We start from the raw sequence: 13,946 nt of genomic DNA on the forward strand, positions 1-13,946 counted from the left end.
CTCCATTCTCAATTCTATTAAAGTATTTCTCCTCTTATTCTTATATCATTATTTTTCTTCGTGTCGTTTGATTTTTTGGTTTTATAAATTATAATACAGATTTCAGTTGTATTTTAGTTGTCTGTATGTGAATGTCTGTATACTCAAGTATGATAATAACCGTATTAAATAAATACATTAAAGCATATGTTTATAGTGTTGATTAAGTTGAATTAATTGAATGCACTGAATATCCTAACTCGAATAATTCAGCGCCCTCTATCGGTCAGTGTCCTCTCGAGTAATGTAGCGATCGATAGTGAGTCGGAATATAACGACTGGATTATTCGGGTTATGAATATCCTGTCCTTCTGACAGTTAGTGGCGCGTTAAATAATACCCAGCATCCATTGTTTATCTATGTTAGTAGCGGGAGTATCTGATTAGAGGATGCTCTCTTGCTGACTGTTTTATGTTGCAAACAGAAGCATCAACTTAAAAAATTGCAGGAAGCTATACTGATAAGAGATATTAATAGATCACTTACTTCGAAGGCCGCGTACTTTTTACGATAAATGAAGAGACACGAAGATCTGTTGTCTGGTGTAAAATTAATGGAAACCCCTGGTATACATAGTGTGAGATGATCTGCTGCATTGTTGACGTTATTTACTTAGTACCTGTAGTGTAATATTGGCTGCCGTTGTGGGAGTTATTATATAACTATGTGTCAGGATTACCTAACAATTTAGTAATAGTTTCAGTATATAGAATATTTTGTACTGACGGAATATAGTATTCAGCAGAATTAAGAAGGTAAGAATTATTTCTATTTCATAATAATATAATTCATACATGTATAATGTAATAACAATGAAATATTACAAAGCAAATACTTTTTTACTACAAAACTCAAAATCGATATGGCAAAGATGACAATTCACCCATTCTCAACTGTAATTGTTGAGTTGATGGTAAAGATATGTTTTCAGTCAAATGTGTTCAAACCTTCAGTCCGTTTCAAAGCCTTTTAAATTCTCATCCGCATAGTTTTCAAGTATTCGCTTTTTAAAAGTCTATCAAGTAAGAAGACACGTGTATAGTATATACTAACTGGCATAGTACAAAGAAGCCTAAACAAGCGTAAGTATTTGGTAATATTTTGTAGCAATTTTAAGATTCTTTCAGATTTACAATAATTATAAATTCATTTTGTTGCTAATAAAGGTCAGAGTAAACAGAAACCCCCTTTCTAACATTAATTGCATTGGTAGTAAAACTATTGCTATGCGCTGATAAACAATAAATGTTAAAATGTTGATCAGTTATAGACTATAGTATATGTTGTGTTCATTACCGGTGATACTCTTCACACAAACCAGTGGGATATTCATTCAGTAGTTGTGAAACAATTTATATCTCCTACATGAGCATGACATACTATAGGCCACCTGTGATTAACATTTCCTCGCTACTTTAATAGTAAATACCATCACGAAGATGATCTATGTTAGTATTGAACCCCTTGTTATCCTATACCATTGTTTAACTCGTAGTTCTCTAATAGGTTGATAAGGTTTGACAGTAAATACCTCCTGGGACTGATAACAGTGTGTCTATGTGTAAGATTCTGCAATTAATGTATAAGTGGTGGAATGTCGTGCCTTCTCCAGGGAGCTAGGTCTTATTTTGGAAAAGTACCAAGTTACTACACTACATCTTTACCCAAATTACCGAGAAGATCTTAGTAAACCATGTTTAATATTTTGTTTAGTAATTGGTTTCTAATTCAGCTATTTATAAAGTTTTAAATATATTAACCCCTTTCCCGTTCCTATTGGATACCCTCGCAACTATGGACTAAGTTTCCAGGCAACTAATTTGCGTTAATATTTTAAGTCTTGTTTTTGTTACACTATTTTTACGTACAGCAGAGCTCAAATGTATACTTTATATGTATCACTCAACACTTTAATTATTTCAAATAGAACTCTGAAATCGTGAAGACACTTTACTACTAAAATTTTATTGACGATTAAGACGGGATCTTGGTGATTCAGTTGTAAGCTGAACCAACCGAAAAACTTGGACTATTTTTACTGTTTTCGTTATTTGATCGTTATTTCTCACATTTGCATGGTAGCAATAAGCCAACTATATTTTGTGTAAACAGTTATTATTATAGGTGTACATACTTCATGTAGGTTTTAATTTATCTTGACAATATTTCACCTATCATTTCTCCAATGCTCAGTTTTTGTGGACTAGTCTTTTCCCATGCAAGATACTCATTCTGTCATCTTCATTTGGTGTATTGGGTGATTGTAAGGTACATGTATACATGTCCGTCTGGCTGGATTTATCTTACCTCATTAACATGGGTCATTGATAATGTAAATGTTATGTGATAGTTGTCGTAAATCCTACATCTTAAAAGACTTTCAAAATAATCAAGCCTGATCCGAAGAGCGGATGACATTTCAATGTACAGTTCTGTATGTTCTGCTGACTCGGCATCCCTTCTACATAAAATAATATACCAGGTGGTAGACGACCTTGTTCATCATAACACTCGAATATTTTTCCCTTGTCATGAGTCAAAGTCAAAGATTGTATTGATATAAAATCCAAAATATCCGTTTAGATTGATTCTAAACACGTAATATGATTAAGCGTAAATCACAGTGAGCATAGTTCTTACAAGTCAGGTTGGTTCAACTCTATCAGACTAAATTATGAACTCAGTAGAGTCCAGTATATTATAACTACAACATCTTTCGTGATGATTACTTTCTGCACACGTGCACCCTTTGTACTCTCTTTATATACTTTAATGTCAAATAGACTTAATAAATTAAGGCGAACACTAAACATATGGTCTGGATCATAATTGCTTCACTCAGTGCATTCTAAGAAAACAATACATAGTTTTAGAGTTGGCGAAAGCATCTATGATGTATTTTGTTACTTAATGAATGGCTATTATCTATTTTGAATTTATTGAACCATAAAACTAATTTTTGACTCTTCACATTGAATAATCCGCAAATTAGTTTTATGGCTCAATAAAATCAAAATAAACTATTGCCATTCATTATAACTATATTTCTATCAAAAATAAGGCTCAAAGAACGTTTTATATTAATTATATAAACAATAACAACGTACACACATGTTGGCGTATGAATACACAACGTCAGAGTGGGCGTGTTGCCATCAAAATTGACAACATTGAAAATAAAACTAATAATTTTAACCAATCAGAAGACAGTAAATACACCAAATTTATTTATTGTTTTATAAACATGATTACTATGAAAGATTGTAACGTAAAAACAATATATGCACGAGCAAGAGTTAAGTGACAACCTATTGGTTGTTTGGTTGTTTTATATACTGTTGCTCCTCCAGTCTTGATTAAACCAATAGTTTCCAGTATCGAAATGCTTGTGATATCCCCGAAACTAACAGTTATCATGTTTATATGCGGAGGTATCGGGTTTGATTCAGTAAATGCACATTTCTACACATTAGGCCATGCAATGAATATAAGAACTTCAGACATATTTTGAAATAAACTTAATGAAAGCAATTCTTGTTTTAAATTATTCGCCTTTATGATTAAGTCGAAAGTTTCTTGATTTCATACTTTCTTATTATATGCACTTTCAAGAACTGCATAATAGAATAACTGCAAAATAAACAATTAAGCCAACTGCTTTGATGTCTTATGTTGTGTTCTTTAATTGTATGTGATATTGTGAGAATCAAGCGTTAAATGTTTTTCTTAATTATCTTACGCAAGTTTACAAATTGCTTGACTATTTTCCATGTGTATGTTATTTCGTATATTAAGATTGCACTCAAGTCAAACATTACGTTACCACTCTGTTACTGTTTTAACAGCAACAATTGCTACAGTTTTCTTATGTTTAAAAATGTGTTGTCCTACTTGCCAGTAGCATAGAGTCAAGAAAAATAAACATTTGTTGTAATCCAGTAAAAAAGTGTGATTCATCGTTTTTGAAAGGATATATCTCAATATTTATGCAAGAGCTTATACTTTATTCAAAGGTGAAGAAAGAATCGCCGAAAGTTCTCTTTAATCAAAATAAGAAAGAAATTATGCTAAAACAAAAATAATTACATTTCTTTCTTCACTTCAGAAAAAAAGACTACAATAGCGCTAATCGCATATTACCAGCCTTAATTACAAAAATGAATGGTAAACCTGTATAATGTGATATGTTTTCAGCTACAGAGTCAGTCCGTCGTTTGTATAAATTATCTTCTTTTTATATGTGTGTGTACCGGCGCTGAACGTTTGCGCTTTTTCAAAGGACATTTGAGCTTTTTAATGGATATTTGCGCTTCAATTTATAGGAAATTTCCATGCGCTGTTCAAAACAGGAATATCGTAGAATAAGATTTGGCCACTAAGTCAGTAAGTGTTAAACATGCAAGAGTATTAAACAAATCCCAATTCATAGATAAACCCGCACAACATATATTACATGTGGTTACGTTGCCGCTTTACAATAGACAGAAAATGTATTGTTAAACAAGGGAGTAAAATGATGTTATAATTAATATTCTATGCTAGAAATTAAATCCTTTTTAATTATTTGAATAATATCCATAACATTTATAACTATACTAAGAAAGAGAAATGTCTTGCACTCTAAGAGGGGGGGGCAAGGGGTTTAACTGTTATGCTGTTATGGGCCAATTTAATTTTTTGTTATCTGTTATTCTGAAAATATATTTGCTGTTAGCTGTTATTGTCTTATTCATTGTTAGCTGTTATTGGACTATTAGTTTTTTTGTTATCTGTTATTGTGATAATATATTTGCTGTTAACTGTTATTGAAAATTCGAATGTTAGAATTTTTTTTGACAGCCCATATTCGGTAGAAATTGAAGATTATTGGACATTGGGGTCTACCACTAGTAATATGGTGGTCCCGTATTCGGCGAAGGATTTCATTGATATATACCCATCACAGATCAACACATAAACATATTAATATCAGTGAAATCCAGGACAATTACAGTATATCTTATGATTATCCTTTGTAATAAAATCCATTTTTTTATGAACATGTAGCTTGCTGTTCGGTGTGAGCCAAGGCCTCATGTTGAACGTTGAAGGCTGTTTTTTTTTTACCTAAAATGGTTTACTTTTATAAATTGTTACTTGGATGGAGATTTGTCTCATTGGCACTCATACCACATCTTGCTTTATCTGTGTATTTAGAATTTTTTATTGTATGGGGATAATGTTCCTCGTTTCCCGTACGTACATATTAAATTCGAGCATTTCTTAATATGACAAAAGAAAAGTATATGGCCAGGGATATCTGATGAGGATCTCAATTAAGAACTACATGGAGGTCTTTACTACCAGTTAACATTTTATATCATAAAGTACACAAACTCAGATCTGTGATTCTTTTCAAAGCAGAACCAAATACATTGTACAATGAAAGTTCAAACCATGTACTGGGTTCCGAAGCTGCACATAACTCATTACAAACAAAGATGTATTTCGTCTTTAAGCCATTGTTCCACTACTAGACTACGTATTCTACTTACTAGTACACTTGGAACACTCAAAACCCTGATAATAAGATGTTCAAATAAGGCCTTTGAAAATAGTGGAATAATTGGAGTGTCAAAATTATTTTGAAGTACTTGATAAATTGCATGCTTATAATTTGTGCTTTTGATTTTCTACCCTATATACCACTGTGCCTGGTAGTCTTATTAAAAAATAAATCCCACACCTCACGCATTGAACGTGCATTTAAAAAAAAATCAGAATGCAAATATATATATTCAAACTCTTTCAGGTCATTTTTTAGTAATAACAAACAAAAGAACTATGTCAATTAGACCTGCTTTGATACCATAACTGCCCTTAAATGTTTACTAGATATCATTTTTGTCTGCTATGGAGTTTACGTATATTGTCAAGTTATCAGAATTCCAATGGGGAATAACTGTGCACCACTTATTGCTGACCTGTTTCTGTTTTGTTATGAGTTACAATTAATGAAACAAATCAGCAACGGTAGGGATTGTGCTTGATTTTCATATGATGGAGACATAATCGTTCAATCAGTCCAGGACCACACTTATTTTAATATTTCATTTACTGTTATCTGTTTTTGTCCATTTTAATTCCTTGTTATCTGTTATAAGCCAAATCAATTTGCTGTTATGCTGTTATTGGGACCCCCCTTGCCCCCCCTCCTCTAAGGTTGATAAATATTCTTTTATCGAAGTTACCGCGAGCAAACCAATCCTACATATTGACTTGCCTCTTATTTAGACATGTAGATAGATTAGAAATGTTTAAATTCGGACGAATTTATGAGGGAGAATTTAAACTCTATGCTTGTGCACTTGCAAAAGATACCACACGTTTCCCGACATATATGGTATTGTCGAGTTAAAAAATCTATGTAATATTGTTGTTTACATAAAAACATTTATCTTAAGTGCTGATGTTTGGTTTATTATTTTCGTTTCCCGAAATGATAAGCACGTAAGTATATACATATGAAGATTCGTATTATCACAAGATATGTATCTCAAGAGTTCAAGGAAACAAACTGCCGTCAAGTTATCTAACTTCATCTAACTGCTATAACATCATATAAAATCTATTTGGATCAAAATAAATATATATATAACATCATGCAACTTCAGCGACTAGCCAAAAAATGGTGTAAATCTCCTCCATGTCAAACAAAGTTATGTTACTATATGTTACTTTAATACGTGGTGGAGATTGATCAACATCCGAACTACAGTCAATCTGACTTTTCTATATATAACATCTACTAGTATGTGACCTATAAAATTACCATTCTCTCTTTTACTTGGTCTGGGAAATGTATGACCAAGAAAATTCAACTATCTTTAGCGATGATGAACACGTGGCAAGGGATCTGTGAGAGAGTTAACGCGATGGCGGACACGAGGGATTTATGAGATAGTAGACATGTTACTAACGATAGCGGACATGAGGGATCTATGAGATAGTAGACATGTTACTAACGATAGCGGACATGTGGGATCTATGAGATAGTAGACATGTTACTAACGATAGCGGACATGTGGGATCTATGAGACGGCGTTTTGCATTTGCGCCGATCTGCATTTCATTTGCGCCTATTTTTTCTTTCATTTCCGCCTATTTATTTTTTCCTTTGCGCCGATTTTTTTTACAGGTAAATGACAGGTAAATTACAGGTGAATAGATATAAGAAGATGTGGTATGAGTGCCAATGAAACAACACTTCCATCCAAGTCATGTTATATTTCATTGATCATTGTAGACCTCTTCTTTTAGCCACTTGTACAAATGTAATAAATTGTCAATCATAACATGTATTGTTGTCCCCTGCTCACCATGGGGAGGTGAAAGAAGGCCTACAAGATACATCTACAGACTTTCCCTTGGCCGTACCCGTAGTTCTTTAGCCTCTGTCTTTCCGGTCAAATGCCACATGGTTATGCTCGTTCTGTGTTTTGACAAACTAGTCAGACTATCAGAATCCGTGGTGACCCTGGCTTTACACGAGTTTAGGGTACTTTGTAAGATATGTTGTTATGTTTCAAGACACTGTGACCTTCCGATATGTATGGCCATCGATGATCAAAGAATTGACTTCTCGGCTCGTTTCAGTGTGCAATATGTCCATCATGTTACAACGAAGTTTCAGAACAATATGAATCAAAATTATTCTAAACATAAGTGAACAACATTTATAACCAGATATTACCAATGGTATAGTACATGCATTAACTTACCTGTAAATCTAATCATGAGCAAATATAAAATGGACACGTGGGATCTATGATATAGTAGACATGACACTAGCGATGGTGGACATGTGGGATCTATGAGATAGTAGACATGACACTAGCAATGGTGGACACGTGGGATCTATTATATACTAGACATGACACTAGCGATGGTGGACACGTGGGATCTATGAGATAGTAGACATGACACTAGCGATGGTGGACACGTGGGATCTATTATATACTAGACATGACACTAGCGATGGTGGACATGTGGGATCTATGATATAGTAGACATGACACTAGCGATGGTGGACATGTGGGATCTATGATATAGTAGACATGACACTAGCGATGGTGGACATGTGGGATCTATGAGATAGTAGACATGACACTGGCGATGGTGGACACGTGGGATCTATGAAATAGTAGACATGACACTAGCGATGGTGGACACGTGGGATCTATGATATAGTAGACATGACACTAGCGATGGTGGACACGAGGGATCTATGATATAGTAGACATGACACTAGCGATAGTGGACACGTGGGATCTATGATATAGTAGACATGACACTAGCGATGGTGGACACGTGGGATATATGATATAGTAGACATGACACTAGCGATGGTGGACACGAGGGATCTATAAAATAGTAGACATGACACTAGCGATGATGGACACTAGGGATCTATGAGATAGTAGACATGACACTAGCGATGGTGGACACGAGGGATCTATGAGAGAGTAGACATGTTACTAACGATAGCGGACACGATGGATCTATGAGATAGTAGACATGATGCTAGCTATGGTGGACTCATGGGATATATGAGATAGCAGACATGTCACTAGCGATGGTGGACATGTGGGAGGTATGAGATGGTAGACATTGCCTTCTATTTTTCTTATGATGCTCTGTTTAAGCCATACACAAGGTGTCATTATTAGACAACATGAAGCTTGTAAACAAGCTCGGTGACGTAGCATTTTAATCAAAGTGTAGAACATATTTCAATATATACAACATTTAGGCAAAGATTGAAAAGTTCACCCATTTGTTGTTTGATACTCCCACGTACACCACCACAAGTCAATCAGATACGTAAAAAGACAGCATTACAACAGCTGATTAAATGCTACAGATCTCTATCTGTGATAGATAAAGTTATATATTATCTCTAAGGATATCTAATCATCTTTCCGGAAATACTGGATTTCAGTTCTTTAATTGAGGCATAACCGAACATCATGGTAGATAAGATGAGCAATGATCAGTACAGAAAGCAAATGTTTTTAAAATGACGGTAAATTGTAAGATTAAACATTATCTGCCTTTACTTTACAAATTTCCTGAAGTATATGTATTAAATAAAATGATTTCACAAAATTAAATACATTCTAGCAGTATAGATACCCTTGTCAAGTTGGATAGCTAGGAATTGTACGTTTCTGACTAATATTCAACGCTGGTGTTAAAATTTTAAATTTATAGAACTGAACTTGTTAGCTAGCGTTTCAGTTTAAATATGCAGCGCTTGACTTAAAAAGCAAGAAATGGAGTTTATAACTCCAGAGCTTAAACTTGACCTCTTCAGTGCTAGTTACATTTGCAGCCTATTATACTTAACATATTTAGTTCTGGATTTTACATGTCCAGCACTGGATTCTATGCATGGCCATAGCGCTGAGGTTTACATCTCCGGCATTATGGTTAACATCTTCAGAGCTATACAAATGATTCATTTAGATGAAACCAAATAATTATTATAAAATTACAACTGTTTTCATTGATAAACTTAAATATTGATCAATTAATGACAGATATTACTTTAAACAAAGACGGCGTATTCATCATATAAATTATTATAAAATTACAACTGTTTTCATTGATAAACTTAAATATTGATCAATTAATGACAGATATTACTTTAAACAAAGACGGCGTATTCATCGTTAATACAAAGGTAAATATTAGATATAAATAAACACATTAAATGTTCTTTGTAGTGAAATTATGATTTGTTAAGACCTTTGTCAATTTTGTAATGCTTTAAATAGATTGATTTGTCTCGTTTTCATAAAAGATAATTGCAAAAGACCACATTTTGCTAATTCTCGCAAGATGTAATTAAAAGCCGGTTTACATAAAATTTAAAAATTACAATATTCATTATTTTCTGCTATTCATGGGCCATTATTATGGAAAAAATAGTAGATTTACTACCAATTTATCCTCGTTGTAAACTTATTCAATATAAATGAGATAAACACCAAAAAGACATGACGACATAATACTGTCACATCAATTATTGTTGAAAGATAGGTTTAGAAAAGTTGGTACATTGATATTGAAAATGCTTAAAGGATCTTAAAGGTATTCTTTTCATTTGAAACTTGATATCAGGCAATTTACTGACTACATAGCACCACGAGTGTTGACTTTTTTACTTGACGAGCTATATTTAAGTACATTTTGTTAGATTAATATTAGTCGAATTCAGTATTTTCCACAATTTGTTACATAGATAGGCATCATAATGGGACACCTCTTTATTTTTAAAGACTTAACACTGTACTTTATCTAGTTGTCTTTTGGGTTATTTTTGTCGTATAGTTAAGTTGTATTTATATAGAAAAATAAGGGAAATAACTCTTTTAAACTTTTAGATTCGAGCAATGTTTCATTACATGTTGTAACACCAGAACACTTTTTCTGATAGTATCGGATGAGTTTATTTGACCTTTGAAATATTAGAAGTCCGCGTAAAATAACAATATAATACAACACATGCTGTGCTAAATTAAATGCATTTTACGAATATTAGATATAATGTTATATGGTTGTACAAGCTTTGATCATGTACACATTTTAATATGAAGAAAAATGTGCTTCGGTCAACGCTTTAACACACCAATAAATTCATAAAAAAAAGCATTCAATTCTTGATTAAATCAAAAGGCATCAGTAAAATAAAGAACTGGGAGATAAAAAAAAGTTTGCGCGTCTGTTGATTAATAATGTAAATTCAAACGGCGCCAATGAATGTTTTATTTTTGTTGCAGATTAAAATTTTACTTTAATTTGTCTACACATATTATTAATATTGCATTAAGTGTGGTTTCATTGAAGGTAAAACATATACATACATACTATTCAGATTCATTCATATAATTAGTGGTGTCTTCTATCTTGTAAGTCAACCTCCTTCATATATCAGCCATCTGTAAAACAATGTGCGTTACCATGGTTGATGAATTTCTTAATATTCTAGACCTTTTTATTCATTTGTTATGGATCCTTCATGATAGTGTCAAAACTGTAATAAAAAGTCTTTGACCATAATAATTATGAATATGGGCAGATCCATGCGAGGTGAACCTATTCAAGTAAATTCAATAATGTTGGCGCTCCTCTGCGATTTCTGACAAAAGCAATTAGTCCAGTATTTTATCTTTATCAAATTTACGTAACACATAAACATAAAGAGATGTAGTGTCCGCATTGCAAATGGACAAATGAATATATGTGACAGGTATACCGTATAGTAAGATCAATTTAAGGGAGCATTAACTACGGACTTGATTAAACACCAAAATAATATGATTATTGTTTTGTTTCAAAAATAAAAGTCCGATAAATAAAACCCATAAAATGGAAAAGACCGAAAAATTTCTCCTCAATATCATTCCATGCACTTAAAAAAACCAACAGCTATTGAACAGGTCGCAGTGAGGACTTACCACATAAAAAAGCTCAGAACTCATTGTAAGTTATAGGCGACACTTATAAGGGACTGAGTTTGTTTGATATCGACCAGACAATATAATCATCAACCAAGTGATTTTCTGTATATAAAGAAAAAGAAAAAGACGACTACGCTTCAACAGTACATTTATGCGCGGGAATATTTCAGTCGTTATCTTATAGTTGTTGTAACGAGGTAGCCGTCCACATGTCAACGTGTTCAGTACTCGTGACATTGGTTTCTGGATTTACCAGTGCATAACGTGAGATCTTTCCAACTAACACAAGATATTGTCTATTTACATATTCTAGAGTTGGATTTTTTGGTCCATGCTGATCATTCAGTTTTTTAAGACCATTCGACAGTATTATTTCACAAGTAATAATTATTGTCCTGTTAAGTGTTTTACTAACAATGTAAAACTCGCTTAATGAGTTATCTTATATTACGTTCTTGTTACCTCAAGATGATAAAAAAAAATGAACGATTTTGCAGTTGTTTATTAATATACTCTTCATTCGCAATAAGAAAGTTTGACTAAACAAATAAACATTCAAATGCTTCCATGCATCCATTGTAAACACATTGATGATCACTCTATATAATACTAAATTGGTTTTAATTACTGGCTCTAATTAATCATATGTTTGAATATCTTCATTCCAACTTGTGGAGAAATCGTTGATTCTAAAAGTTTCACAGTTTCGACATAAACATAATTTAACCGAAGGTGAATTCGGTGCCCCGGAAGGGTAAGTCGTTTCTGCTCCACTAAAGTGACATCCGTCGTCCAAACTCAGCCTTATGCATTGTGAAGTGAGGATGACACAATTTGACTTTGGGGTCAATTGAGCAGTTATTAATAGATTGACATTTTGAGAAAACATTTGATTTCAGAATGTTGTCTTTTGAACCATATCTCCAAACAATCAGATCGGGAATGACATTGGAAAGAACAAAACCACTGTAGATTTTTTTGGTCAGTAGGTCAACTGTCAAGGTAACAGTAGCTTTTTCCCAACATTTGACATAAAGTGTCCACCACAGTACTCGATTAAGAAATCTGTTTCATCTGCTATAAAATCACAAAGATCACAACAAATACAATGCATATGCTATAAGATATATAAATAGCTAAAATCATTCTGAATATTGATTGTCAGTTTTAAGAAGTACAGTTCAAATAAAGGTACTAACATATATATCACAATATCAAGTCATTAACTAAAACAAATAGTTAAATGTATGAGACAACATCGAATATTGACCGGTCAATAAAAACTATATCCATTTTCCCGATTTTGGTTAGAATGAACACTAAAGTTATAAATGCTTTCGCGCTTTGGTATAGCTGGTAATTTTGTTGAAAACACATTTTGGTGTTTAAAATAAAATAAAAAAGATACAAAAATTGCCTCCTTCAAAGGTAAGTCATTAAATATTTCTGAAAAGTTTAGAGATGTTAGATTTGTGATCTATCATGTTCTGTATTTGAAGTTCATAAATTTATCCGATCATAGGAGTTTCATAGTTTGCTCGTAATTTTAAGGTATTTTAAGTTTTATTTTTTTCTTCAGATTTTTAAAATCATATGAAACTTTTAATTTTAAAAAGTCACATATTTTTGTATTCTTTATTGGCTATAAAATATGTAACCGGTCATTTGTAACCTAAATGGGAGTTTGGGTGAAAATAAATGAGACCTTGATTTTTGGGAGCAACTCTGTGTTTTAAACATGCATAACACATTTGATGTAATATACCAAAATAGTGTCTAGTTAATTCAGATGTCTTATATACATATATACATATCTTAATTTGTGTCAACATTGTTGTCTTCAAAATTCATTCCAAAGTGTGTTTCATATGAGCCATGACCGTCTCCTGTCTGTTTGTCATAAATGGGTTTTTTTTTTTTGCTTTTTCCTCTAAACCTAACTAGTAATCCCCAAATACTGAATTAACAGAAACATAATTGTAATTAAGTCAGTTGAACCAAAAACTAAACATTTGAATAAATCATCATTTCTATTTAAACAGCTTAAATTCGAAAACTGTTTTCATTATGTATTCAGTGAAATTTGAGACTTATTTACGATTGCGTATGAATCATATTTTTATGATAAAATCCTTGAATGTTAACCGAAACAAAAGAAAAAAGACATTGGAAAATAAATTATTGATTATTGTTATAATTACACCATTTTTATCAAAAAAACATGTTTGTTTAAAAAGAAGGATGTTTGTGGTTTCATTGTACGTAGCCGACAGTCAATAGGATGGATTCTGATTATGCAATATTAACCAATGGAATAATCATGGTATTTAATTTCAAACAGCCATATAATCTGAAATGGCGTTATAAACGTTTAATGTGATAGCATTCTTGGGTTAATCACC

The 13,946-nt window shown here is 32.6% G+C and overlaps 1 protein-coding gene across 1 annotated transcript in view; it reads left to right on the forward strand.

The window, feature by feature from the left end:
- Positions 1-350: 350 nt before the first annotated feature.
- Positions 351-13,946, forward strand: part of LOC139491683 (uncharacterized) — a 35,262-nt gene continuing 21,666 nt past the window's right edge. The window contains exon 1 of the mRNA XM_071279495.1: positions 351-795. The gene's annotated coding sequence lies outside the window, so the exon portion shown is untranslated. The remainder of the gene's footprint in view (positions 796-13,946) is intronic.

The sequence above is a fragment of the Mytilus edulis genome, chromosome 10 (assembly GCF_963676685.1).
Source record: "Mytilus edulis chromosome 10, xbMytEdul2.2, whole genome shotgun sequence".
NCBI classification, from domain to species: Eukaryota; Metazoa; Mollusca; class Bivalvia; order Mytilida; family Mytilidae; genus Mytilus; species Mytilus edulis.